Genomic DNA, 26,823 nt, shown 5'->3' on the forward strand with positions numbered 1-26,823 from the left:
AAGAACCTCGAGGAAGGGCCCTCACTGAAGAGTAAGTGTATAAATGTACAGAGTGCAGCAACCAGGAGCCGAGGAAAATACCGTACATCGCCAATCGGGTTGATTTCCGGTATTAAAGGACAGCTGCAGCAAAAGATAACTTATCCCCTATCCAGAGGATAAGGGATAAGTGTGTGATCGCGGGGGATCCAACCACTGGGACCCCCCGCGATCTCCCAAACGGGGCCCCTGCATTGCCACTCTATGTGAGTGGCTACTGTGCGTAGCATCGACCTCTCTGATGTTGACGGGACGCCCACTCCCCATACAGTTCTATGGGAGATGCAGGGAGGCAAGAACACTGCCTCCCCGCCTCTCCCATAGATACATGGAGGAGGCATGTCGGCCGCGATATCATGTTGCGGCCGCCACGCCTCCTGCCCGGGAGAACCGTGGCAGAGCCGTGGCCCCGTACAGGAGATCACGGGGGGTCCCAGCAATCAGACCCCTGCGATCAGACACTTATCCCCTATCCTGTGGATAGGGGATAAGTTGTATTTTGCTGCAGAGGTCTTTTAACCCTTTAGACTCTGCGATCAACAAGGTGTTTAATCGTAAGAACATGGGGGAATAATTTTTCATTGTTGTCTTTGGAAAGTGCAATGTTTTTTTTGCCCTCAAAAGGAATCTTTGTAAGCCAGGCTGCGACTTGCAATGATTTATTGAGGGGTTTGCTACTTTTTTCATGCCTACTTGCAACATTTGAACTTCATAAATTCGTGAGCACTGCAAAGTGAAAACTGAAAGTTGCTTAGGTAAGGCTGTTTGCCACATACAAAAAATAAATAAAAATGTGCGCCTAAGTTACAAAAAAAGTGCTTAGGCGCACGTGCGACATGTTGTGCGCCCAGGGTAAGCAAACAAAAAAAAAAAAGAGGTCTAACTGCAACGATAAGTCTCCCCCTATGTGTCTGAATTTACAGAGTGCAGATTTTGTCTTGTCTAGCGGCTACTAAATTCATACACTCATACTGCCTGCTGTGTATAAGGGTGCATTCACACTACGTTTTTGGCATAGGACAGTCGGATCCAGTGGAGAAATTTGAAAAGCGCCCGTGTCGTATCTCCGCCGCACCTCATTCATTGTGACTCCGGTCGGCTCATCAGTTTTATTGCCGGACTGAAGACCGCGGCAGACCACGGTTTAAAGTCCGGCAACAAAACCGGATACGGTGCAAAAATAAGCCGACCGGAGTCACAATTTGACTCCGGCTGGCTCATTAAAATGAATGGGATGCGGCATGGGTCCGAGCGGTTTTTAAATTTGCCCGCTGGAGTCAAATTGTGACACCTGTCGGCTCATTTTTGCACCGTATCCGCTGCTGTATGCCAAAAACGTAGTGTGAATGTAGCCTAAGAGCGGGCGTAGCATAAAATCGTTGCAGGAAGAGCTGGTTTCTTTACACCTATGTGACAAAGGTGATGCATTACCAATACCAAAAAAAAGGCTATAAGCAGGGGTGTAACTAAAAGAGGTCAGAGTTCCACTTGGTCCCAGGAGCCTGAGGTGCCAATTAGGCAATGTTTTCAAAACAGTGTGTCTCCAGCTTTGGCAAAACTACAACTCCCAGCTTGCCCGGACAGCCGAAGGCTGTCCGGGCATGCTGGGAGTTGTAGTTTTGCAATAGTAAGAGACACACTGTTTTAAAAAAAACACTGCCATAAGGTGTCTCTTTCCTGTAAGAGTAGACCAGTGCTATAAATAAAGCATTAGAAGCATTAGGGGCCCTGTAACAGTTTTTGCTTTGGGGCCCACCCGGACTATTAGGCTACTGCTACATGGACACTTAGCCAAACAAGTCAAACAAACTACATTTAAATAAGTAAAAAATTCCTTCCAAAAAATAAAATGTAGCATAAAAACAACAAAAACACTTCCTTTTAAACACAGTTCCTGTTCTCTAGAACACAGGGTAAGTATATTATTGTTATCCAAGCCAGGCATTTGTTCTAGAAGATAACAAAATTACATTTGGCACAGACCAGAAAACACTACAAGTTACTAAAAGACTTTAATACTAAAATCAGGACACCAGGAACAAGAAAATAGAAAAGTGCTAAATATGTAGAGTGAATTATGTAATGTATGAGGTGTCTGGGAACTGTGATGGGGGTTTACTATGGAATACATACTTAAGAGCACGGACTGTACGTGGATATGCACATCAGGCCAGACAGACCAGCACTGTACATTACTAGGTTTGGCGTATATGTATTATTCATTCCTATTTTAGTCTAAGCATTACATCACACATATCAGCTGAATGGCAACAAGTTGTATTGCACTGCAGACAAGTAAAGCCAAAAGAACTGTGGATGCTTCTGACTAGAGATGAGCGAATTTACAGTAAATTCGATTTGTCACGAACTTCTCGGCTCGGCAGTTGATGACTTATCCTGCATAAATTAGTTCAGCTTTCAGGTGCTCCGGTGGGCTGGAAAAGGTGGATACAGTCCTAGGAAAGAGTCTCCTAGGACTGTATCCACCTTTTCCAGCCCACGGGAGCACCTGAAAGCTGAACTAATTTATGCAGGAAAAGACATCAACTGCAGAGCCGAGAAGTTTGTGACGAATCGAATTTACTGTAAATTCGCTCATCTCTACTTCTGACCATTTGATTCTATCATATACAGCACTCAGAAAACTTATAGGGTGACCACTGTTATAGGGCGTTCTAGGGTGATCACTGTTATTGGGCGTTCTAGGGTGATCACTGTTATAGGGTTATCACTCTTATAGGGTGTTCTAGGGTGATCACTGTTATAGGGTGTTCTAGGGTGATCACTGTTATAGGGTGATCACTGTTATAGGGTGTTCTAGGGTGATCACTGTTATAGGGTGTTCTAGGGTGATCACTGTTATAGGGTGATCACTGTTATAGGGTGTTCTAGGGTGATCACTGTTATAGGGTGTTCTAGGGTGATCGCTGTTATAGGGTGTTCTAGGGTGATCACTGTTATAGGGTGTTCTAGGGTGATCACTGTTATAGGGTGTTATAGGGTGATCACTGTTATAGGGTGATCACTGTTATAGGGTGATCACTGTTATAGGGTGTTCTAGGGTGATCACTGTTATAGGGTGATCACTGTTATAGGGTGTTCGAGGGTGATCACTGTTATAGGGTGTTCTAGGGTGATCACTGTTATAGGGTGTTCTAGGGTGATCACTGTTATAGGGTGTTCTAGGGTGATCACTGTTATAGGGTGTTATAGGGTGATCACTGTTATAGGGTGTTATAGGGTGATCACTGTTATAGGGTGATCACTGTTATAGGGTGATCACTGTTATAGGGTGATCACTGTTATAGGGTGATCACTGTTATAGGGTGTTATAGGGTGATTACTGTTATAGGGTGATCACTGTTATAGGGTGAGCACTAAAAAACTGTTATAGGGTGCTCTATAGTTCTTTTGCATAGCTCTAAAGTGTGACATGCAGTTCATGAAACAAGCTTCTTAAAAAAGAAAAAACAGATACGTAAGCAACTGCATACAACCAAGTGACTTGCATAATATATATTGTGAGAAAGGGAAAAGATTGTGATATATCCCCCAAGGCACCCGTTTTACAAATTCCCCCTGTTGAAGGAAAACTGTCACCAAGTTCACCCACACTAAACCCAATACACTGGGTTATTGTGTGGGTGAACAGGAGTCCATACATGGGTCACTTACTTTATGTTTTCTTGTCGCCGAGTTGTCGTACGCTAAAGTTCCGCTGTTTGCCCTTCACTTGTGCTCTGAAGACGGGTACCCGTTGGCAGCCTTAATTTGGGACCCGGAGGAAGGGGCCTTAGCCCACCCCCCTTGTTCGCATATTCATTTTCCCCCTGAGCGCAGCGCGTCTGGAGAGCGCTCTGTGCAGTGTAACTGCGCATGTGCCGGTCCCTCGCTACACCTGGAAGTACCTCTTTCTAAAGTCTCGCTACTCCCGACTTCCGGGTGTAGTGAGGGACCGGCACATGCAGACTTACACTGCACAGGGCCATCTCCAAACGCACTGTGCTCAGGGGGAAAATTAATATGCAAACAAGGGTGGCGGGCTAAGGCCCCTTCCTCCGGGACCCAAAGCAAAGCTGCCGTAGGGGGAACCCACCTTCAGAGCGCAAGTGAAGAGCAAACAGCGGAACTTTAGCGGACGACAACTCGGTGACAAGAAAACATTAAAAAAAGTAAGTGACCCATATATGGACTCCTGTTCACCCACACTATAACTTGTTGACCATTTTCCTTTAACTCAATTCAGTTATGTGTTTACAAGATGGTCCATCTTGTTCATATCACTGAGAGATCAACTCACATACTGACCAAACAAATCTACAGAGAGGAGAAAAGGCAAGGAGGTAGTTGGGAGGGGGAGTAAGTTCAGAGAGCAGAGGCATAAAGAGACCACAAAGAGACAAAACAAAAGCTAACTATTAGATCTCATCCCAGGACATTACTGTCCTATAATGTCCTTCATGCTGCTGCCTCTGGGCCGGGTTTACACTTACGAAGCTCTGGATGGAAAAGTTCTGTCCAGAGCTTCAGAGTGTGGCCAGCACTGACAGAATCATTCGGGGTCAGGAGTGCACAGACATTGACAATGCATAGACAGAGTGGATTTCGGTCGAAGAATGAACAAGTTCATTCTTTTGGCGGCAGAATTTCAGTGGCTTAAATTCATTAGGCATGAAGTATCCTTACTGACTCTAAACCTGGCAATTGGTTTAAATCCCTAGAACGACGACTATTCTTGAGAACCTAGTAACTAGAACCTGTAATATTATTACAGTCCAGAAGTGTACCCTGGCCCCCGAGCTCCTCTGGTGAGTTCACTACGACAGCTTCTTCTGGCAGAGAGTTTTATTATCTTAGTAATGAATAATAATAATAATTCTTCCCTGCCAGCAGAGAGGATGCCTCTTGTTACACTAATGGAAATACAGATCACATGAGAGATCCCTATATTGCTCCTTGATATAGTTATTGTTATTACTAGGTCACTAATTAACCCTAATTCTACGTGCTAATTCTGGATCTTGTAGTCCACCCATCCTATTTATTAATCTGGTTGGTAGTCATCTCCACTCCAAGTCCACTATGTTTTTTCTTGTACACTGATGTACATGAAACTGTACACAATATTCCATGTGTGGTCTGACTAGTGATCTGTTCAATGATGGAACTAGCTTTTTGGTACATATCTACATGCCTTTTAATGCTCTCCATGATCTTAGTTGCTTTGGCATCTACATGACGGAAGGCAAAGGCTCTTATAGATGAGGTGAATATGCGCATTGCCCCTTGTGCTAGCTGCAAGTCATCATTAAGAGCCTTACAAATCCAGTTAGCCTTAACATCTACACAACAGTGTCCCCAGGGTCAGTGACTTTACCTTTATGTTCAGCTCTAGTGCCACCAGATTTCCAAGCACATGCCAACAGAAGTTTGTGTCTCCAATAAAACAGATCTGGCAGAAAAAAAAAAAACAGGCTGCACTAGAAAAGTCCACTGAAAACTGAAAGTTAAAATGGCCTTTAGTTCATGGTTTAGTTTCTATTCCTTCATTATGGGAAGAGTCATTTCCTTATTTCAAATAAAACAAAATGTGAACAATAGGATAATGTTCACCGGTGGCCATACTTGGGACCAGTGAGCGGATATTTAAGTGCATGTATTAGGCTGGCTTGGAGACCACTGTAGATGCGTTAAAGTACAGATGCTTCACGCACATTTTAATGCTTTCACAACTTTGGCTTTAATGTGAAATATCCTTTAATCAAACTGGTAAAATTTGTATTCCACAGGATGGAAGATTAGAAAAAAGTGTCTACTATTGTAAACAACAGAATGATAAGTAACATTGTGACAAAACAGTGGTAATACAAGTTCTATAAGTTCACTGAAAATTATATTGTGCAAACACCTACCAGATGTTAAAGTGGTTGACTTTTTTGGACACTATCTGTTACAAAGCTTTCCATAGTAGGGGCACTTCAAAAATGAACATGGAGGCACACTCTCACCTGCCCTGATCCCCCGCAGCTGCTGTATAAACATCTCCCAGTCCCCGCTACAAACCGCATCTCATGACTTTTTAATAGGGCAGGAAACGTTCATCGCTCATAGAATCACTGGCCACAATGGTGACCCGCGCTGCCAGTGATAGGGCAGGAAATGCCCACTAAGCCAAAGGAAATGCCATGAAATGTCAACTGTGGGGGATCAGAGCAGATAAGTAGGCCTCCTTTATTTTTAAAGCCCACCCTTAACAGTTCCTTGCAGTGGTACCATAATAGAAATGAAAGATCTATCATGGGGAGAGAAAAAAAATTATTCCCTATCGAAAGGATACGGGAAAGTTTTAGAACGCGGGAGGTTGAACCCAGGGGCCCCCCGGGATCTCCTGTACGGGCCCCTGGCTCTCCCCAGGAGAGCCGGGCCCCGTACAGAAGATCGTGGGGTTCCCAGCAGTTGCAATCTAAAAAAACGTATCCCCTATCTTTTCGATAGGGATAAGTTTTTCCCCTTGATACTTCTCCTTTAAGCATTACACAGTCTCCACTTAAGTCATTGTCTGGGTAATGCATGGCAGGTCATCCAGAGCGAGATTGACGGTCTTTGCTACTCCTCCTATTTCTAGCTAAGATATAAGGATTGTGAATGGAGGATCTCCTCTATTGACTCAAAATTCCCTAGAAGGATATATGAAAATTAGGTTTTCTGAAACCATACATCCGCTTTAATGGAAAAAGGAATTCACTGATTTATTCTGAAATAGTTGTCAGCATAGCTAACACGGAAAATGAATGAAATATAAGAGAACATATTAATAAAATCTTTACATTTCATATCCATTTCATAAAGGCGCATTGAAATAAAATATGCCCTGAAGTGACGCAGTCTGATCTTGGATAAAAAGTAATTAAATATGTTCAGAAATGATACAAAAAAGGTGTCCAAAAAACAAAATGATATGAAAATGCAAAACAATAAAAATACATTTGGCAGCAGTACAAACCAATACATTATGTACTTTGGAGGGAGATCAATGATAATAGGCAGCCTGTGAACTAGTAACAGCGACCCTGATTCCAATAATGTACTTACAGCTTTCATGCAGCAGATCTCATAAAATGTATGAAATAGTAGAAATGAACTGCACTACTTGTGAAAGTCTAATATGCAGCTATTTGTACAAGGAATCTGTAACACTTCAGTGGGAGACTTTAAACTGCACAGGTGGAGGTGCTGACCTTAAAGGGGTATTCCGGTGGAAAACTTTCAGAGCCAGACGATGCGCTATTAGGGTGCGTTCACACTGCGGAATCTCCGCTCGCTGAATTCCGCGAGTGGAGATTCCGCCTGGCGGCCACCGCCATAGCTGCTTCGGTGCTAGGGCTGTGGGGCACTGAGCCGTCACCATTGACAGCAATGCAGTACTCGCGGAATCCGCGCAAAGATTCCGCAGTGTGAACGGGTCTTGCGGAGACCCATTCATACTAATGTTAAGTTCACACCATGGAATTCCACTAGTGGAATTCCGTAGTGTGAACGCACCCTTAGCGTGAAACACATGTCGCTCCTTTCTTGCACCCACTTGTATGTACCCCCGTTCTCCGTGGAATAAAGCCCAGTAAAGAAGCTTGGTGAGTGCGACCTTTTAGTTCTCTCTCTCATGGATAGATCTCATAAAATAATCATTTATCTACAGCCCACTGAGCCAAGTGCAATACTGGAAGGAGCGGGAGCAAGTATATCTAGGACTAATGAGCACATGCACATCATTGGTAGGACTACAGTGCAGTAAGCATTTATAAGAGCTGCTGCTTGAAAAATAATACATCAGTCTTAATAAAAGCCTACTATTGTTTTATAGTTTTATGTAGACAACTCCTACATAGGCCTGTGTGTCATGGCTATAGGTGCTATGTACACAAAAATTATTTGAAATCTGTAATCTTTATTATTTTAAAAGTTATTTCCAGTTATTCAATTTTTATATTATAGATGCAATTGAGCAGAAGTTAAAAAAAAAATAGCAAAAGTGCACGAGTATCTATCGGCTTTCTTAACGTGTGTATTTTGAACCCTAAAATTTTTGCATAAATTGGCAACAGTGTGTAATTTTCTGTAAAGCATACCTGTCATTTGCAAAAACATTTGATATAATGTAGATAATGACATTATATGTATATTTTTATATATTTTTAAGTTTAAAAAATCCAGTTTGTCCCTGCAGCTATTGCCTGTGTGTCTCTGTGCAGAAACAAAATACAAGAAGTGTGTGTGGAGGGGTGGGGGGGGGGGCTGGAGGGGGGGCAGGCAGGGCTCTGTACACTGAGGACAGGCAGGGCTCTGTGCACTGAGGACAGGCAGGGCTCTGTGCACTGAGGACAGGCAGGGCTCTGTGCACTGAGGACAGGCAGGGCTCTGTGCACTGAGGACAGGCAGGGCTCTGTGCACTGAGGACAGGCAGGGCTCTGTGCACTGAGGACAGGCAGGGCTCTGTGCACTGAGGACAGGCAGGGCTCTGTGCACTGAGGACAGGCAGGGCTCTGTGCACTGAGGACAGGCAGGGCTCTGTGCACTGAGGACAGGCAGGGCTCTGTGCACTGAGGACAGGCAGGGCTCTGTGCACTGAGGACAGGCAGGGCTCTGTGCACTGAGGACAGGCAGGGCTCTGTGCACTGAGGACAGGCAGGGCTCTGTGCACTGAGGACAAGCAGGGCTCTGTTCACTGAGGACAAGCAGGGCTCTGTTCACTGAGGACAAGCAGGGCTCTGTGAAATGCCCCAGCTCACACAGCAGGCTGATTGACAATCCAGTAGCCTGTAAAGAGCCCTGCTTGTGTTCCCACACTTCCTGTATTTTGTCTCCTCACTGAGGCACACCGGCAATAGCTGCAGGGACAGCATATTTTCATCCAAAAGATACACATTTTTTAACATGGTATATTACAAATATACATATGGTATTATGTACATTGCATAAAAGTTATATAAAAAAAGTTTTTGCAAATGATGGGTACACTTTAACAGTCTATTTAGTGCTCACAGACGCTTACTCATCAATCGATCTCATTATTTTAGCAGTCTCAAATCCCTACTCTTTGTGATAATCCCTACTCTTTGTGATAATATACATTAACCGTTACCAGCATCAATGCCAACCGTAAAAGGGATTATCCTAGGTTGATTTGGATGGTGATCGGTGGATTTCTTTGGACACTGTGTATGTCACCCACATGCATGATAAAATATGAGTGGTAAATGAAAGGGGTTATCCAGGAAAAAGCATATATATATATATCTCAACTGGCTCCAGTAAGTTAAAAAATTTGTAAATTACTTCTATTAAAAAAAATCTTAATCATTTCAGTACTTGTCCAGAGTAGAAGCAAAACCCCATAGCAAACCTCTTCTACTCTGTGCAGTTCCCGAGACAAGCAGAGATGTCAGAACAACTTAACATCAGCAGCTGATAATTATTGGAAGGATTAAGATTTTTTAATAGTAGTCATTTACAAATCTGTTTAACTTTCTAGAGCCAGTTTGAAGAAAAAAAAAAAAAAAAAAAAAAAAAAAAAAAAAAATTTTCCCCTGAAATATCCCTTTAAGATTAGGACCAATAGCAAAGGAAAATTGAAATTAAAGGATGCTTTTTCCAGTGAAATTCAGCTAAGCCAGCGCTGGCTGTCTGCCGGTCATGTAGCTTTACTGCTGAACGTGTTCTTACCGGGAACTTTACAGCCTCTGTTTTATGACCTTTCTTAATTTTTGGCCAGGAAGCTTGTACATATAACACATCTATTTTCCCTGTGAAGCTGCCCTGAAAATGATCCATTGTGACAACATACCTACAGGGAAATGGCTACTTGTTACCACTAACACATTTAACTTTTCAGTACCCCCCTAGGGGAAAGGGCCCTGGCTGTATATCAGGCACCCAGGATGACAATTATACATGGTATATATGTGGAAAGTATTTGGTGCAGTTCCATTAACCATGTTTTATTCATAAGGATCTTCTGCTCTTCACTTTCAGAGTGGGCCACTTAAAACTAACCCATGCGGTATGGAAGGAGTTATAAATCCTGTTCTTATTTCTGGAACTGGGTCAAGCATAAAGAATGGAGGTAAGCGGAAAAGACAGTCAACCTCACATTAAACTTCTGCTACAGTTGTGAAGATGCCAGCTATTACTCTGTAATGTTTGCAGCTTATTGTATCATGGCTTAAAATAGACTTGTCCATTACAGAGGAATTTGATTAATCTTTATATCCTACAACACGGTCTTATTTCACTATGGGCAAGACCATCATATAAAAACAGAAACTAAATGTAGGGTATGATAACCTTTTCATACAGTAATACTAAAAATAAAGTAATAAAAGTAAACAAAAATACCATGCATTATGGCCTTTATACACGGGTTAGTTGAGTATTCCCAATAATTGGCCCGTCTTCAGCCAAAAAAACAAGCAAATGCCATTTTAATGATTACTTTGGCCCCCACATCGTCCTGTGTAAACAGAGAATGTGCGGCCAACAGTGATGAATTTGATGGCCCACAGGATTGCAAAAGCTCGGTAAACAAGGCCTTATGAAAGCTTTTCAACTGCCATTGGCCTATCAAAAGGGTTCTTACTTATTTGTATTGCTTATTTATACTTACTTACGGTGAGTTCTTATTTGTATTGCTTATTTATACTTACTTACGGTGAGTTCCAGCATTTATTATTGCCCACAACTGGATTTACAGTTCTACTGGTTATCAATGGGAATAGTCAACAAAAAGCATCTGTAAAAAGGTGTTATCAAGGTGGAAAAACAACTCCTCCCTATTACATTTGTCCTACCTCCTAGCATCTATCATGGCCCATATTCTTGGATCCTGTGCCCCCGATGTTCTGAGATGCCCATTTCATTTCATGTGCACTCCTTCCTGGACCACACCACTCGGAGGCTACAATTAAGGGCAGTCAGTGTGCCTCCAATTCTAACTAACAGCTAACGATTTCCCCCTGACTAGATAACCCCTTAAAGGTCTAATTAACAATTATCAAACCTTTGGTGTGCTTGAAAAAATGCCTAAAAACTACAGCATTTACATACTTTGTGCTTCATGCTTTTTTTTCATGCAGTTTATGTACCATTTTTCCAAAACAGATGTTCAAGTACATGTGTTTTTTTTGTTGTTGAGTTTTTGCTGTGGCCTTTATGCCATTACAAGTCATGTGTTTCAAAAATTTCTCATTAAGAGTGTGTAAAACATGCTATAAAAATGCACCAATTTCATTAAATGGCCACAGTCATTATTAAAAACTTTTGATAAGTCCTAGCAACATGTCAAAAGTTTTGCTCGGTGGGGGTCTGAATGTTCAGAAGAACAAGCCGGAAGAAGCTTGCACTCATCATGTTCTTCTCCTGGCTCTGTGTCAAATGATCGAGACAAACTCGCCATGTAAGTCTATGAAAGGGTCTTGATCATGTGACACAAAAAAGGAGAGAGGCAGGGAGAGGAGCAGTCTTCTCCAGGTTCGTTCACTTAAATGACGAAGGTCTGAACACTCGGTGTGATCGTAAAATAAAAAAAATGGAGGCCTGTGGAAGAAAAATGCCACACCAAGAGCTTTGTGCATTTTAGAAAAACTAGCCTTGACCAAAAATAAACAAAATCACATTGTGGAAATTTGGAAGTGTGGAAACATGTAAAAAAATAATAATAGTCATTTCCCTATTGACGTCCAGCTAACTCTTGGCAACACACACCCCCTCCAAAAAAAAAGTACAGAAACTGTGCATGGAAAATGCAATGTGGCACCTCCCACTGAGAAAAGAAATAGCATGTCTCTAGGTTATGTCATGACTTTTTGATCGAGGAGGGCCCAACTGCCAGGACCCTCACTAGTCCAGATAATGTGACACTGCCCTATACATTTAAATGGAGCTTTGCTTTAGTTCCATTTCTTTCCAGGATCGGTGGGAGGTGAAAATACCTGTTTAACACCTTAGCTGAACTCTTACAATGCAGTGAGAACAATTTCCATACATTAGATTATTGTACAGCACTTGGTGTAAGGATCTCATGTCCCAGAATGCTAATCTCCAAAGCAAGATGTATTCAGAGCTTGAGCCAGCAAGAAATACAGGGGAATTTAAGCCCTTGATGCCTTTAGAACGGCAAGTACAGCAATGGAATACTATGCATGCTGCTACTCAGAATCAGTATAATGTGATTATACACCCGTATGTTCTGTGTTCTGAAAAAGATTCACTATCCTATCAAAATATTTATATTGCTGATTTGGATTAATAGGTTTATCTTTTGTTTGTCAGGAAATTTGATGAAGAAATTTGATGAAGCAAAAAGACAGAGCAGTATCTCCGTGTGAATGCTGCTAATAGATTATTTGGTATACAAATAGTAGATAGAGAAGTAAGAAAGGTATAAAAAAAAATTGCCTACTATATAACAACTAACAGTACGGGAAGTGTAAAGGAAATGCAATCCCTGGGGACCAGCTGTTATTGGGTTATGGTCAACTCAGAACTTTGCATGCTCATGTCACTTTTCCCTCAAACACATTGCAAGAATACGCCCTATTCTTACTGAGAAAATGGCCAATTTTCATCTTGACTGCTGTAACATATTACTAGGTCACCCTCTTCTCTCTCCAGAATATCCTACATTCAGCAGCCAGATCCATCTTTATGTCCAGCCACTACTCATATCTCCGCCCTGTGCCAGACATTACACTAGTTGCCCATTGACTTTAGAATTCGATTTCAAAGAACCTGTCACATTAAAAATACCGTCCAAACCAAAACAATGTTTTAAAGCAAAAATATGGATCAGACTACAAGTTGTAGGAAAATATTCAGTATAACTAGTGATCTAATCATTTAAACCCATACCCATTATAGGCTTAGGAGTCCAGTAGGTGGTCCTTCAGTGATTGACAACTAGATGTATGCACACATGTATGTTGTCTCGCCACCGATTAGGACCACCCACTGGACTCAAGCCCAGAAAAAGCAAAGTATTAAGGGTCCGTTCAGAAGTAGTAGGCATAGCGGGCATCACGTTGATTTCAGCTACTTATATTGATTAAATCTACAGTAGATTATGTATGTGTGAGTGTCCATAAACGTATAATGACTACTGAGTCAGTCGTACCCTCCATTGATATTGATTGAGATATATGCATGTCAATCTGCTCAGCTCCTCCTGCTCTGTAACACGCTGCCTGCAGCCTAAATAGCATTTTCAACATGAAAGGTTCCCTTTAAAGCTTTACCCTTTAACACGCTCACCCAGAAAGCTCTCTACAGTGCAGCATCTCCCCATATTTGTCTATCATGCCAGTGGGCTCTAAGTTCTTCCAACAACCTAAGGCCCTATTCACATAACATTTTGGAAACCTGTCCATAATGTCGGAAACCTATCCGAAAGGGATGCTGACACAAAGCCTGACATATTCCTAGGGGACCCAATGATTTGAATGTGCCGAACGTAGTCCAATTGTGAACACGTTTGGTAAATTTCCCAAAAATAACCTGTTTCTGGTGTGAATCAAAATCCTGGTCGGCCACTTTTTCAAGCCCTGGACAAACAGAATATATATTTCAGAAATGGTCCAAATAAAGACCCAACTAAAGTATAGTTCGCCTATTCAAGTCCATGGGCCCACTGACTACACATGAGGCTACATTCCGGCTTTTCTTTCTATCAGATTGTTAAAGCATAGCCATATAAGGCCCCAAAATTTTAATTGGCCTAAGATTAACTTCCTCCATATCCAAATCTCACACTCTTGTCTCAAAGACTTTTCTCAAGACAAGCACTTTTTTTTTGTATCACTTGAATTTGTGATGGATTGTAAGCTCTTGTGAACATGGCCCTCACACCTCTTGTTTGAACTGATAATTAGTTTGTTACTGTGTAATGTGATAAAGTTATATATATATTATTTTTTTTAATGTATTATTTTTTTTTATGGGAATTAGCTGAACAAATGGTAGGCAAACAAGCAGGATGTTGGTGCAAAAACAAAAGTGTTTATTAACCTCTTACGGATGCAGAGCGTACTTGTACGCCCTGCACCCGGTCCCGATATATAACGCGGGGTCACGGCTAATAGCATGTGACACCGATTGTTGTGCCGCGCACTATTAACCCTTTAGACGCGGCGTTCAAAGTTGATCGCCGCGTCTAAAATTAAAGTGAAAGTTTCCCGGGAGCCCAGTCCCCGTACCTGCCTCTGCTGCGTCCGATCGGCGATTGATGCTCCAAGCCTGAAATCCAGGCTTGAGCAATTGACCGCCGATAACACTGATCTTTCCTGTGTCAATGCACGGCAATGATCTGTGTAGCACATCAGTGTGTGCAATGTAATAGCCACTGGGGGGGCTATAATACTGCAATAAAAAAAAAAAATAAAAGGGTGAAAAAAAAGTTAGTAAAGACCATTTAACACCTTCCCTAATAAAAGTAAGAATCACCCCCTTTTCCCATTTAAAAAACAAAAACTGTGTAAATAAAAATAAAGATAAGTGGTATCACCACGTGCGTAAATGTCCGAACTATAAAAATATATCATTAATTAAACCGCACGGATAATGGCGTACGCGCAAGAAAATTCCAAAGTCCAAAATAGAAAATTTTTGGTCACTTTTTAGATCATGAAAAAAATGAATAGAAAGCGATCAAAATAAAAATTATACCAATAAAAATTTCAGATCACGGCGCAAAAAATGAGCCCTCATACCGGTCTGTATGCAGAAAAATAAAAAGTTATAGGGGTCAGAAGATGACAATTTTAATATAAATTTTCCTGCATGTAGTTATGATTTTTTTTTAGAAGTAATACAAAATCAAACCTATATAAGTACGGTAGGGAATCATTTTAACCGTATGGATCCACAGAATAAAGAGATGATGTAATTTTTTACTGAAAAAGGCACTGCGTAGAAACAGAAGCCTCCAAAAGTTACAAAATGGCATATTTTTTTTTTCAATTTTGTCGCACAATGAATTTTTTTCCCGCTTCGCCGTGGTTATTTGGTAAAATGACTAATGTCACTGCAAAGTAGAATTGGTGGCACAAAAAATAAGCCATTATATGGAATTTAGGTGCAAAATTGAAAGCATTATGATTTTTAGAAGGTGATGAGGAAAAAATGAAAATGCAAAAACGGAAAAACCCTGCGTCCTTAACCCCTTAAGGACCAGGCCAATTTTCACTGTAGGACCAGAGCGTTTTTTTTGCACATCCGACCACTGTCATTTTAAGCATTAATAACTCTGGGATGCTTTTACCTTTCATTCTGATTCAGAGATAGTTTTTCTGTAACATATTCTACTTTATGTTAGTGGTAAAATTTTGTTGATACTTGCATAATTTCTTGGTGAAAAATTCCAAAATTTTATGACAAAATTGAAAATGTTGCATTTTTCGAACTTTGAAGCTCTCTACTTGTAAGGAAAATAGACATTCCAAATAAATTAAATTTTGATTCACAAATACAATATGTCTACTTTATGTTGGCACCATAAAGTTGACATGTTTTTACTTTTGGAAGACATCAGAGGGCTTCAAAGTTCAGCATCAATTTTCCACAAAATTTTCAAAATCGGAATTTTTAATCGACCAGTTTAGGTTTGAAGTTGATTTGAAGGGCTTTCTTATTAGAAATACCCCATAAATGACCCCATTCTGAAAAATGCACCCCTCAAAATATTCAAAATGACATTCAGTAAGTATGTTACCCCTTTAGGTGTTTCACAGGAATAGCAGCAAAATGAAGGAGAAAATTCAAAATCTTCATTTTTTAAACTCGCATGTTCTTGTAGACCCAGTTTTTGAATTTTTAAAAGGGGTAAAAGGAGAAAAGTCCCATCAAAATTTGTAACCCAATTTCTCTCGAGTAAGGAAATACCTCATATGTGTATGTCAAGTGTTCAGCGGGCGCAGTAGAGGGCTCAGAAGGGAAGGAGCGACAATGGGATTTTCTGAAATGGTTTTTGGGGGGCATGTCACATTTAGAAAGTATGAAAATACCCCATGTGTGGACGTCAAGTGCTCTGCTTGCGCACTACAATGCTCAGAAGAGGAAGAGCGCCATTGAGCTTTTGGAAAGAAAATTTGTTTGGAATGGAAGTCAGGGGCCATGTGCGTTTACAGTGGCTGTCTGGAAATGCTGGGAGTTGTTGTTTTGCAACAGCTGGAGGCTCCGTTTTATAAACACTGCCGTACAATATGTTTTTCATTTTTATTGGGGGGGGGGGGGGGGGCAGTGTAAGGGGGTGGATATGTTGTGTTTTACCCTTCATTATGTGTTGGTGTAGTGTAGTGTTTTTAGGGTACATTCACACTGGCAGGTTATGGCGAGTTATCCGCTAGGAGTTTGCGCTGCAGCGAAGAATCTGCTGCAGCCCAAACTTGAAGCAGAAAACTCACTGTGAACTTGCCCGTGTGAATGTACCCTGTGGGGGGGGGGGCACACCTCCAGCTGTTTCAAAACGACAACTCCCAGCATACACTGACAGACTGTGCGTGCTGGGAATTGTACTTTGCAACAGCTGGAGGTATACAACTACAACTCCCAGCATGCCGAGACAGCTGTTTGCTGTTTGGGCATGCTGGGATTTGCAGTTTTGCAACAACTGGAGGGCTACTGATCGCTGAAGGGCATGCTGGGAGATTTAGTTATGCAACAGCTGGAGGTACACAACTACAACTCCCAGCATTCCGAGACAGCTGTTTGCTGTTTGGGCATGCTGGGATTTGCAGTTTTGCAACATCGGGAGGGCTACAGTTTAGAGACCCCTGCACAGTGATCTCCAAACTGTGGCCCTCCAGATGTTGCAAAACTACAAATCCCAGCATGCCCAGACAAAATACTGCTGTGTGGGCATGCTGGGAGTTGTAGTTTTGCAAGATCTGGAGGGCTACAGTGTAGAGACCACTGTATAGTGGTCTCAAACTGTAGACCTCTAGATGTTGCTAGGCAACTCACCGACTTCTGTAGGATCCAGTGAGCCAGCTGCACGACAACGCCGCCCGCCGATCACCGTCGCCCGCAGCCTCTGGATGGGTAAGTGGATCTTCTGCCACCGGTCCTTGTTGGTTTCCCCGTTCTGCCCCGCCTATTGTGGGTGGGTGTGCGTGTTCGCTCCGGGTCTGATTAAAGGCGACAACAGGGCCGACGGCGTGTGACGTCACGCCTCCGCCCCCGTGTGACGTCACGCTCTGCCCCTCAATGCAAGCCTATGGGAGCCTATCTTAGCAAATCCTATAATTACGCTCTTTGCTGTAGCGTGCTCTTTGTTCCTAGCACGAGACCCAGAGTTGTACAATCTAATCGCTCAGGGTCTCGTGCTGGGTAAGGTTTTACAGGAGACCAGCACAAGGCTGCTGCACAGAGCACAATGATAAGATTTACTGGGACTGGTCGAAACAGCCCCTCTGAACATGTATTAAAGAGGCACTCCGCTGCTAGATATCTTATCTCCTATCCAAAGAACAGGGGATAAGATGTCAGATCATAGGGGGTCCCGCTGCTTGGGCCCCCCTAAGGTCTCCTGCAGCACCTGGCATTCTGCAGCAGTGGCCGTGACGTCACGGCCACGTCCCTCATAACGTCACGCCACGCACCCTCCATTCTATGGGAGGGGGCGTGTCGCCACCCATAGACATGAATTGAAGAGGCATGGTGTGACGTCACAAGGGGTGTGGCTGTGACGTCATGATCATGGCCTCTGGACAAAACTTTCAGAATACTGAAGCATTTAAGAGCAGGCATAAAAAAATAAAAACACTACAGACATATATTGCTATCATGTTATGGGATACACAATTGTGGATTTTCACTTTAGGTATCTTATTACTTGACCATAATGGAGATCACAAACAAAGAACCTCTATCTCAGGTAAACATTGCCAGGGTTAATAGGATAGTAAGTATATTATTATATGCAAATGACAGAAGTCTATTTAACTCTATTTCCTGATTCACTAGTCAACATGATGTGTGGTAGCTCTCTATTAGCCTTCTCAGAATGAAACGCAGCAATAGGTCAGTGGATGTGGCTAAGGCTGCGACATGAAAGGTTTAATACAAATACGTGAAATGATGTCAGGAAAAGGTCAGACAGCCAGTGGCCTGATACTCTGAAGACTAAAATGAGAATAACTAAAGTTTTAGATGAGAAAGCTCCCAGGTGGGCTGAGGTTCATTGTTTTTACTACAGAAACTTTCATTTATTTTCCTATGGCTTTTGTTAAATAATGCAATGCTCCATACTCCAGATTTCCTGACTGACACCCTGCCAACAGTACATAAACATTGAGTCATTGACCGTGAAGAGAGTGCCTCCGAGAAAAGCCAACACACAACTAATCACAGTAAACATTCCTATAATGTATCGCTGCTTCCACTTCGGCACCAAAGTACAGTATAATACAATGGGTACAACAATTTTGTTATTGTAGCCATGAATCAAAGAATAGCTGCCATTTTTAAAAGAATAAAAAAAAAAAACTGCACAATGATGTTGATGCTCTCACTGCTGTTATTGAGCCCGAGAGCCACCGCCATGGTGCACAGCAGTTTCCCTTTCTCTCCATTTCTGTGGACAGGGCCAGAGTAGAGCTTTTTGCCAGCAGTACTCACACATATACACTGCTCAAAAAAACTAAAGGGAACACTAAGATAACGCATCCTAGAACTGAATGAACTAATCATATGAAATACTTTCGCCTTTACATAGTTGAATGTGCTGACAACAAAATCACACAAAAATTATCATTGGAAAACAAATTTATCAACCCATGGAGGTCTGGATATGGAGTCACACTCAAAATCAAAGTGGAAAACCACATTACAGGCTGATCCAACTTTATGTAATGTCCTTAAAACAAGTCAAAATGAGGCTCTGAGGCTCAGTAGTGTGTGTGTGGCCTCCACGTGCCCGTACAATGCCTGGACAGTCTGTGGTGCAACATGGCTTTTGTGGATGGAGCGAGACAAGATGTCCCAGATGTGCTCAATCAGATTCAGGTCTGGAGAACGGGGGGGGGGGGGGGGGGCGGGGGAGGGGGAACAGTCCATAGCATCAATGCCTTCCTCTTGCAGGAACTGCTGACACACTCCAGCCACGAGGTCTAGCATTGTCTTGCATTAGGAGGAACCCAGGGCCAACCGCACCAGCATATCGTCTCACAAGGGGTCTGAGGATCTCACCTCTGTACCTAATGGCAGTTAGGCTACCTCTGGCAAGCACATGGGGGGCTGTGCAGCCCCCCCCAAAAAATACACCCCACACCATTACTGACCCACTGCCAAACAGGTCATGCTGGAGGAGGTTGCAGGCAGCAGAACGTTCTCCACGGCATCTCCAGACTCGTCACGTCTGTCACATGTGCTCAATGTGAACTTGCTTTCATCTGTGAAGAGCATAGGGCACCAGTGGCAAATTTTCCAACCTTTGTGTTCTCTGGCAAATGCCAAACGTCCTGAACGGTGTTGGGCTGTAACCACAACCCACACCTGTGGATGTCGGGCCCTCATACCACCCTCATGGAGTCTGTTTCTGACCGTTTGAGTGGACACATGCACATTTGTGGCCTGCTGGAGGTCATTTTGCAGGGCTCTGGCAGTGATCCTCCTTGCAAAAAGGTTAAGGTAGCGGTCCTGCTGCTGGGTTGTTCTCCACGTCTCCTGATGTACTGGTCTGTCTCCTGGTAGCGCCTACATGCTCTGGACACTACGCTGACAGACACAGCAAACCTTCTTACCACAGCTCGCATTGATGTGCCATTCTGGATGAGCTTCACTACCTGAGCCACTTTTGTAGGTTGTAGACTCCGTCTCATGCTACCACTAGAAAGAAAGCACCGCCAGCATTCAAAAGTGACCAAAACATCAGCCAGAAGCATAGGAACTGAGTAGTCTGAGGCCACCACCTGCAGAACCACTCCTTTATTGGGGGTGTCTTGCTAATTGCCTATAATTTCTACCTGTTGTCTGTTCCATTTGCACAACAGCATGTGAAATGGATTGTCAGTGTTGCTTCCTGACTGGACAGTGTGATTTCACAGAAGTGTGATTGACTTGGAGTTACACTGTGTTGTTTAAGTGTTCCCTTAATTTTTTTGAGCAGTGTATACAGTGATACATTTATCAGATTACTTAATGATAAGTGCCCTAGTCCTTCTTGAAGTGTGTCTGCCAGGGTTATTATATAGCCCATCAATTATACCCATTTCAATGCCAACTGTTGCATGAAACACTCTTCCAAGCTTGTTATAGCATTTAACTGGGCAAACAATGTTGTCACTATACAAACCCAATGGATAGGCCACATACGTGGGCTTACAATCAAGAAGCTTATGTATCTACATTGCGGAATTCCAAATTGCGTCCTACTACGTGTGGGATCAAAACTTTTCGCACTGGAGACAGAGAAAGAACATGCTTTTCTCTAAATATCATAGCAGCTTTCAAGGACGCCAGTTTTCCGGCTCAGTGAAATCTCCATGTGGAACTACTCCTTATGGATCGGATCAGTTTGGAAGATCGCTGATGGATCACTAACAGAATAGTAAGCACCTCGGGATTGGTTTATATGTTTTGTTAACACTTTTGATACATGTACCTGTTAAACAAGTTTTTGATCGAATAAAGAAGTTGTGATTGGTTGTTGTGGGCGAATCAGACAGTTTCTGTCTCAGAGAGATTATCTGGGCCATTGTACTTGCAGAAACAACATTCTCTATACAGTTTTATGGATGCATCATGACGTTGTCAAAATAAGACCTGAAAGTACAAGCATGATGCAGGAAATCCTTGCTGGAAAACACCCAAGTAACCACTCCAGGAAAACGCTGAATTTCCATTTTACATACATAAAGCTCACTCATCTGTGCACTAAATGTGCTCTAACTTACAGTAAGTTAGCACAGTACATCAAAATTACAGTACAGTACAGTACATCAATGTGTTATTGTGACCGCTTTAAAAAGCAAAATTAAAAAATAGGGCAAAGAGAAAAGTTTTGCATTTCTATAATAAAGAATTCCAAACATAGATGTAATATAACAAAAGCAATAACAGAGTTGTTGAATATTTCACATGTCCCACCCATGTGCCTGCAACCATCTGACAGAATCTAGTCATAAATGCAGTCTATATTCTGCAGGTAACTCAGGAAGGCAAGTGTATGGGGGAAACAAATGAGGTTCCAATTCCCTGATATCTTTACAGGGACTCCACTGCAAATCACCGACTAGAAGGACGTCTATTGATTATAATTGGCACCTTGCTGTACCTAAATTTCTACAGTTTGTTACCCCATTAAAATTTACCACATTGAATGCTCTTTACATAGAGGTCTGAGTGCACACATAGGGGTAAAAGGGGGCTGGAGCCCCTGCCCTTTTCCTCACCTGCTCCTATAGTGCCTTCACAAAAGGAGCTACAGACTCAGGGTGATAGGTGCAGTAAAAAGGATCCATTGCTGGGGAGTTGTATGTGGTTTAATGGAGGGTGCTGTGACCTCCCTGCAGGAAGGGGGCGCCACTCCCCCTGCCATTATCAGCTATTTCTCTGCTCCTCTCCACATGGAGGAGACAGGAGCAGAGGAGGCAGAGAGAAGCCCCGCCCACAGTCTGCCCGGCCACAAACTTCAGTCTATGCAGAGGGGGATGGAGCCCTTACTTACTGTAAGTAACTGAAAATATAAGTGAGTGATTGTATATGTGTGTGTGTGTATCTCTATGTATGTGTCTGTGCAGAGAGGGATGGCTGGGGCCTTAGTGTAAGTGACTGTGTATATATGAGTGATTGTATGTCAGTGTGTCTGTATGATGTGTGTGTGTGTATATATATATATATATATATATATATATATATATACACACACACGTGTGTGTGTGTGTGTGTGTGTATCTCTATGTATGTGCCTATATATGTGAGCAAGTGAATCTATGTATATGTGTGTGTGTATATATGTGAGCAAGTGAATCTATGTATGTGTGTGTAAATATGTGAGCAAGTGAATCTGTGTGTCTGTGTGTGTATATATATATATACACACACACACATATATATGTATATAATGTGAGCAAGTGAATGCATGTATATGTGTGTGTATATATCTGTGAGTGAATGTATGTGTGTACCTGTATGTATGATGAGCCTGTTGGCTATATCTTTTAGTATATATTCCATGTTGTATGTATGTGTCAGTGTCTCTATGTATGTGTGTATATTTCTTATGTACTGTATGTGTCTTTATGTTATGTGCTTGTATGTATTGTATTAAGCACATTATTAGGGAATTAATAGAGGAATGTAAGCACATTATATAGAGAATTTATGGAAGCACAGAATATATTTTATTTATATTGGAACATTATATTTTTATGTATGCTGGCACGGTGTATAGATCCTTAATGGTGGCACAGTATAGTTAAATAATAGTGGCACAGTATATAGTTCATTAATGGAAGCACAGTAGGGATAGGGAATTAATAGATGAATTTGAATGGTGGCACAGTATATAGATCATTAAGGGGGGTACGGTATATAATTAAAGGGAAACTGACAGGCTGTTTACTCGCACTAAACCCAATACACTAGGTTACAGTGCAGGAGAAAGAATGTTATACTTACTAAATGTGGACCAGCCGTTTACCAGGTATTCCCCCACAAATTCAGTCTTGTGCGCAATATAGGAGGAGCTTCCCTGCCTCCATCCTGTATGCTGTGCTATGCCTGACCGTCTTTGTATATTTATAATTCTTTTTTGCCAACTTTTATATTGCAGCATGTAAGCATATATTTGTGTGGTGCCCATCTCTTCGGTGTACGAACCAGGGCTGTGTGGAGATTCCTGCATAAGGTGGGTGCTGGGTGATTGGGGGTGGGTGCTGGGTGATTGGGGATGGGTGCTGGGTGATTGGGGACAGGTGCTGGGTGATTGGGGATAGGTGAGGCCAGATACAGTGCACATTCTGTCATATAGAGGTCAGACCGGGGCATATAGGGGGAGATTTATTAAAACCTTTGCAAAGGAAAAAAAGTCTTCTGCAAAATGAAAGCAGTGATCTGATTGGTTGCTATGGGCAACTGCACCGCTCTTTCTCTGCACAGGTTTTGATGAATCTCCTCTATGATACAGTATATTATAGTGCAGCTAACACATGTTTTCTGAAAATAAGACTGACAGCACAGCCAAAGTGTATATACACATGGCAGACCTTCATAGAAACTGTTCTTGACTTTATTTTACAAAAGCACCAACTTTTATGGGACTAGGAATGTCAAGGGGCCTGGCCGGAGGTCCACTGTGTCCCTGGGCCGCAGCCCATTAAGTCTGGCAGATGTTTTTTAAATGATGAGAAGTGCCCTCTTTTTTTACTTGAGCCCCTGCCCTCCAAAATGTCTGTTCACGTCCCTGCCTCCCATGTTAGCTGGTGGAGATTTCACTACAATTTTTGCCTTCTAGCAGGTGAAAATTGTAGTAAATTCAGCATGTGGAGTGACCATGCCCCATTTTTGTCAAAAACCCCTCCCACAAATTGTAAAAAAATAAGACCACATTTTGGTGCACAGCAGATGCTTGCACAAAAATTATGGTATGTTTTTATATTTTTTTTTTAACAGTTTACACCAGCCAGAGCCATAAAACATTTTTTTCTATTACTTTCCTTACTTGCTTACATTTATTTTGTTCCTGTCTAAAGTGACAGTGCTGTTATAGTTTGCATGCAACAGGTCTTCATATGACATCTATAAGGGCTCATTTCCAAAGCAAGAACAAGTCTATGGCCTGTTTAACAGATCTGTTCAGTTCACCTTTGCTTACAATGTTTTTATAGCTTTAGATAAATAAAAACATGCTTCTGATCATTATCAAGGTATACTCAAAAATACCCAGCACAGAACCGGTGCTAAAAAGGCAAAAATCCTCTTGAAGGAATTCTATAAACATATAAGAATAACCAAACCTAAAATTGTAAAACAGCCCAAAGTGTAACACTGCTCGAAAAGTAAGCACATCAAAAGTAGCCGCAAAAAAACTGGGTACAGTTACTAAAACTGCAGTGAAAAGGAATACACTGAAAATATATATCTTTATGGAGTTCTAGAGAACGAGGACATCCCAGTCTGTTGTAGTTACAGATCAGTGGGGTCCTGGCGGTCGGACTTCATCAAATCTGGTTTTCATGACATAACTGACATCTCTCACATAGGGGTCCCTAAAAGTAAACAATTAAATAAACTATATAAATAGGAGTTTAGTGTGTTAAGTGATAATCTGATTGTAATTCGGGCTGGGCGGTATGACCAAATATGTGTATCACGGTATTTTTGTAACTCATGTCGGTTCCACGGTATATAACGGTATTCCCCAAATCTACCCCCTGCCCTCCCTCCCAAAATTATCAGCCCGGCACTGCGCTGTCCCCATCGGGGTAAATACTCACATATCACCTGCAAGCGTTGCCCTCCTCGTTCTGTTGGTTGCAGCCGCCGGCGCTGACCTCTATACTGTGCGGTTTCCCTATGCCCAGGCTGCAAAAGGTAAACAAAATAAACTAACGCATGTCCCGACGTCGGCCTTATGCTGGGGACGGGAACGTCAAAGAGACGTCAGCCTATCACTGGCCGATGTCCCGCCTCGCCCGGTGATAGGCTGAGCCCACTGACATGTAAGGAGCCGGCTTCTTACATGACAGTGGGCTCAGCCTATCACCAGCTGAGGTGGAACATCGCTACGGCCAGGGATAGGCTGACGGCTGTCCGACGTTCCCTACTCCTGGTAGCTGATCCTGACCGACGGGAAGGTGAGTAAAAGTTGATTTTGTTTAACTTTTGGAACCCGGGCAGAGGGATACAGTGTACAGCAGTGGTCTCCAACCTGCAGACCTCCAGATGTTGCAAAACTACAACTCCCAGCATGCCAGGACAGCCAACAGCTGTCCGGGCATGCTAGGAGTTGTAGTTTTGCAACATCTGGAGGTCCGCAGGTTGAAGACCACTGGCGTACAGTATAGAGTGTCAGCGCCGGCGGCCCGCAACAAACAGGGGGACAAGGAGGTTAGCGCTTGCGGATGACATGTGAGTAGTACCCCGATGGGGACAGTGCAGAGCTGGGCTGATAATTCTTTTATTCCAGAGGGGGAGGGGCCAAACCGGTATTGGAAAAAATGTATATTGTGCAGCACAAAAATTTCGGTATTCGGTATGAGCCGGTATACCGCCCAGCCCTAATTGTAATCCGATAAAAACACATTATTTGATGGTAGACAGAAAATGTACACGACATGTAAGATGATAGAATAACAGGAGCCTAAAGTAATGGATGATACTATTTATTGGGCCATGTCATGTTACAATGCATTAGTCACTTATGGTTTTTGTGGCTTGTGTTGAATTTAGGAGAGGAAACCATAGTTAGGTATGCTATATTGTTATTGGCGGTGAGCCATGCCATACTGTCTTAAAACAATAGCTCAAACATACTCAACACGATGAAACAACCTTTGGTGGCTTCATGAAATGCAACTCTTTCTTTGATCTTACTGAATATAAAAAAATGATGTGGAATTTCTGCATTGATAGGGTCAGATGGTTTGCTCTAACTGCCAATACGATGACATAACAACAGAGAGCATCAGGCTCGTGTATGATTTTTTATGTAACGCCTATGGGTCACCATATTTGCGTTTGTTCTTTTGGAGACTAAAGGGGTATTCCGGGCAAAAATATTGTATCCCCCGCGATCTCCCTGCAGCACCAGCATTCCATGCAGGTGCTGAATCACCAGTTTCAGAAACCTCCAGGTTTCCTGGACTGGGGATGTGACGTCACGCCCCCTCCCATAGACATGAATGGAGGGGGCGTGGCGTGACGTCACATCCCCAGTCCCGGAGGTTTCCGAAACTAGAGACGCGGTCCCTGCATAGTCCCCTTTAAGTATTGCAACTTACAATGCACCATGAGGCCAAGAGGGAAAGGTGACCAGCAGGACAGAGTACTATACTATTGGTAACTGCTCTATGTGAGATTTGGAATAGGTCAAGAAAAACAGCAGGAACACACAAATAAATGTTACAGAGTTGTAAGGGGTTGTCCAAAGATATATGAATAAAACAACTCAACACAGTCTTCCTATGGGCCCTGCTGCCAACACGACCCAACGATTAGAGACAAATGTGGTCAAATCATTATACTGGTTACAGGACAAATGCCAAAGGGCATCATAAGCAAACTTTATCCCCGCAGCATTGCTTGCATACAGCCACTGATACTCTGATACTCCACAATGGGGACTGGAAGAAAAGTTTACATGGACTTTATATCTAAAAACTTACTACACCTATGGTGCCCATGTCCCTTTAATACTGTAGCCACATCCTCTGTCTGACAAGGTGCTAAAGTGGCTAAAACTTTTTACACCAAAACTGGCAGGCAAGCCTTGTTCAATTCTAAGGGGTTTACCGGTAGGGGCTATAGTCTTAATATTGATACTGCTACAGCTAGTCTGCATTCTGAGAATTAAGCTTCTAAAAGCCTCTCTGCATTTCCATATATATTATACAAGCTACCATAAACAGTGCATGTGTTCTGCTTATGGTGCATACAGGAAAGCAACATACTATTTACAGGGGTTATCCACTTTGGATAATGCATGTTTATAAGAAGTCTCCCCCAACCACAGTGAATGCTGACTTCCAGGGAGCGGTGGGTGATTTGCGGCGCTGACCAGGAGAAGACAAGTCCAGT

At 42.5% G+C, this 26,823-nt stretch overlaps 1 protein-coding gene across 5 annotated transcripts in view; it reads right to left on the bottom strand.

Moving 5' to 3' along the window:
- LOC130282304 (uncharacterized) overlaps nt 1-26,823 on the bottom strand; it is a 274,576-nt gene that overhangs the window by 197,281 nt on the left and 50,472 nt on the right. Inside the window, exon 1 of one of the 5 annotated variants that reach the window (XM_056530398.1) lies at nt 5,417-5,491. The exons of the other annotated variants lie outside the window; for them this stretch is intronic. The gene's annotated coding sequence lies outside the window, so the exon portion shown is untranslated. Of the gene's footprint in view, nt 1-5,416; nt 5,492-26,823 lie in introns of those variants that run through there. 5 annotated transcript variants of the gene reach the window in all.

Source organism: Hyla sarda, chromosome 7 (assembly GCF_029499605.1).
Source record: "Hyla sarda isolate aHylSar1 chromosome 7, aHylSar1.hap1, whole genome shotgun sequence".
NCBI lineage: Eukaryota > Metazoa > Chordata > Amphibia > Anura > Hylidae > Hyla > Hyla sarda.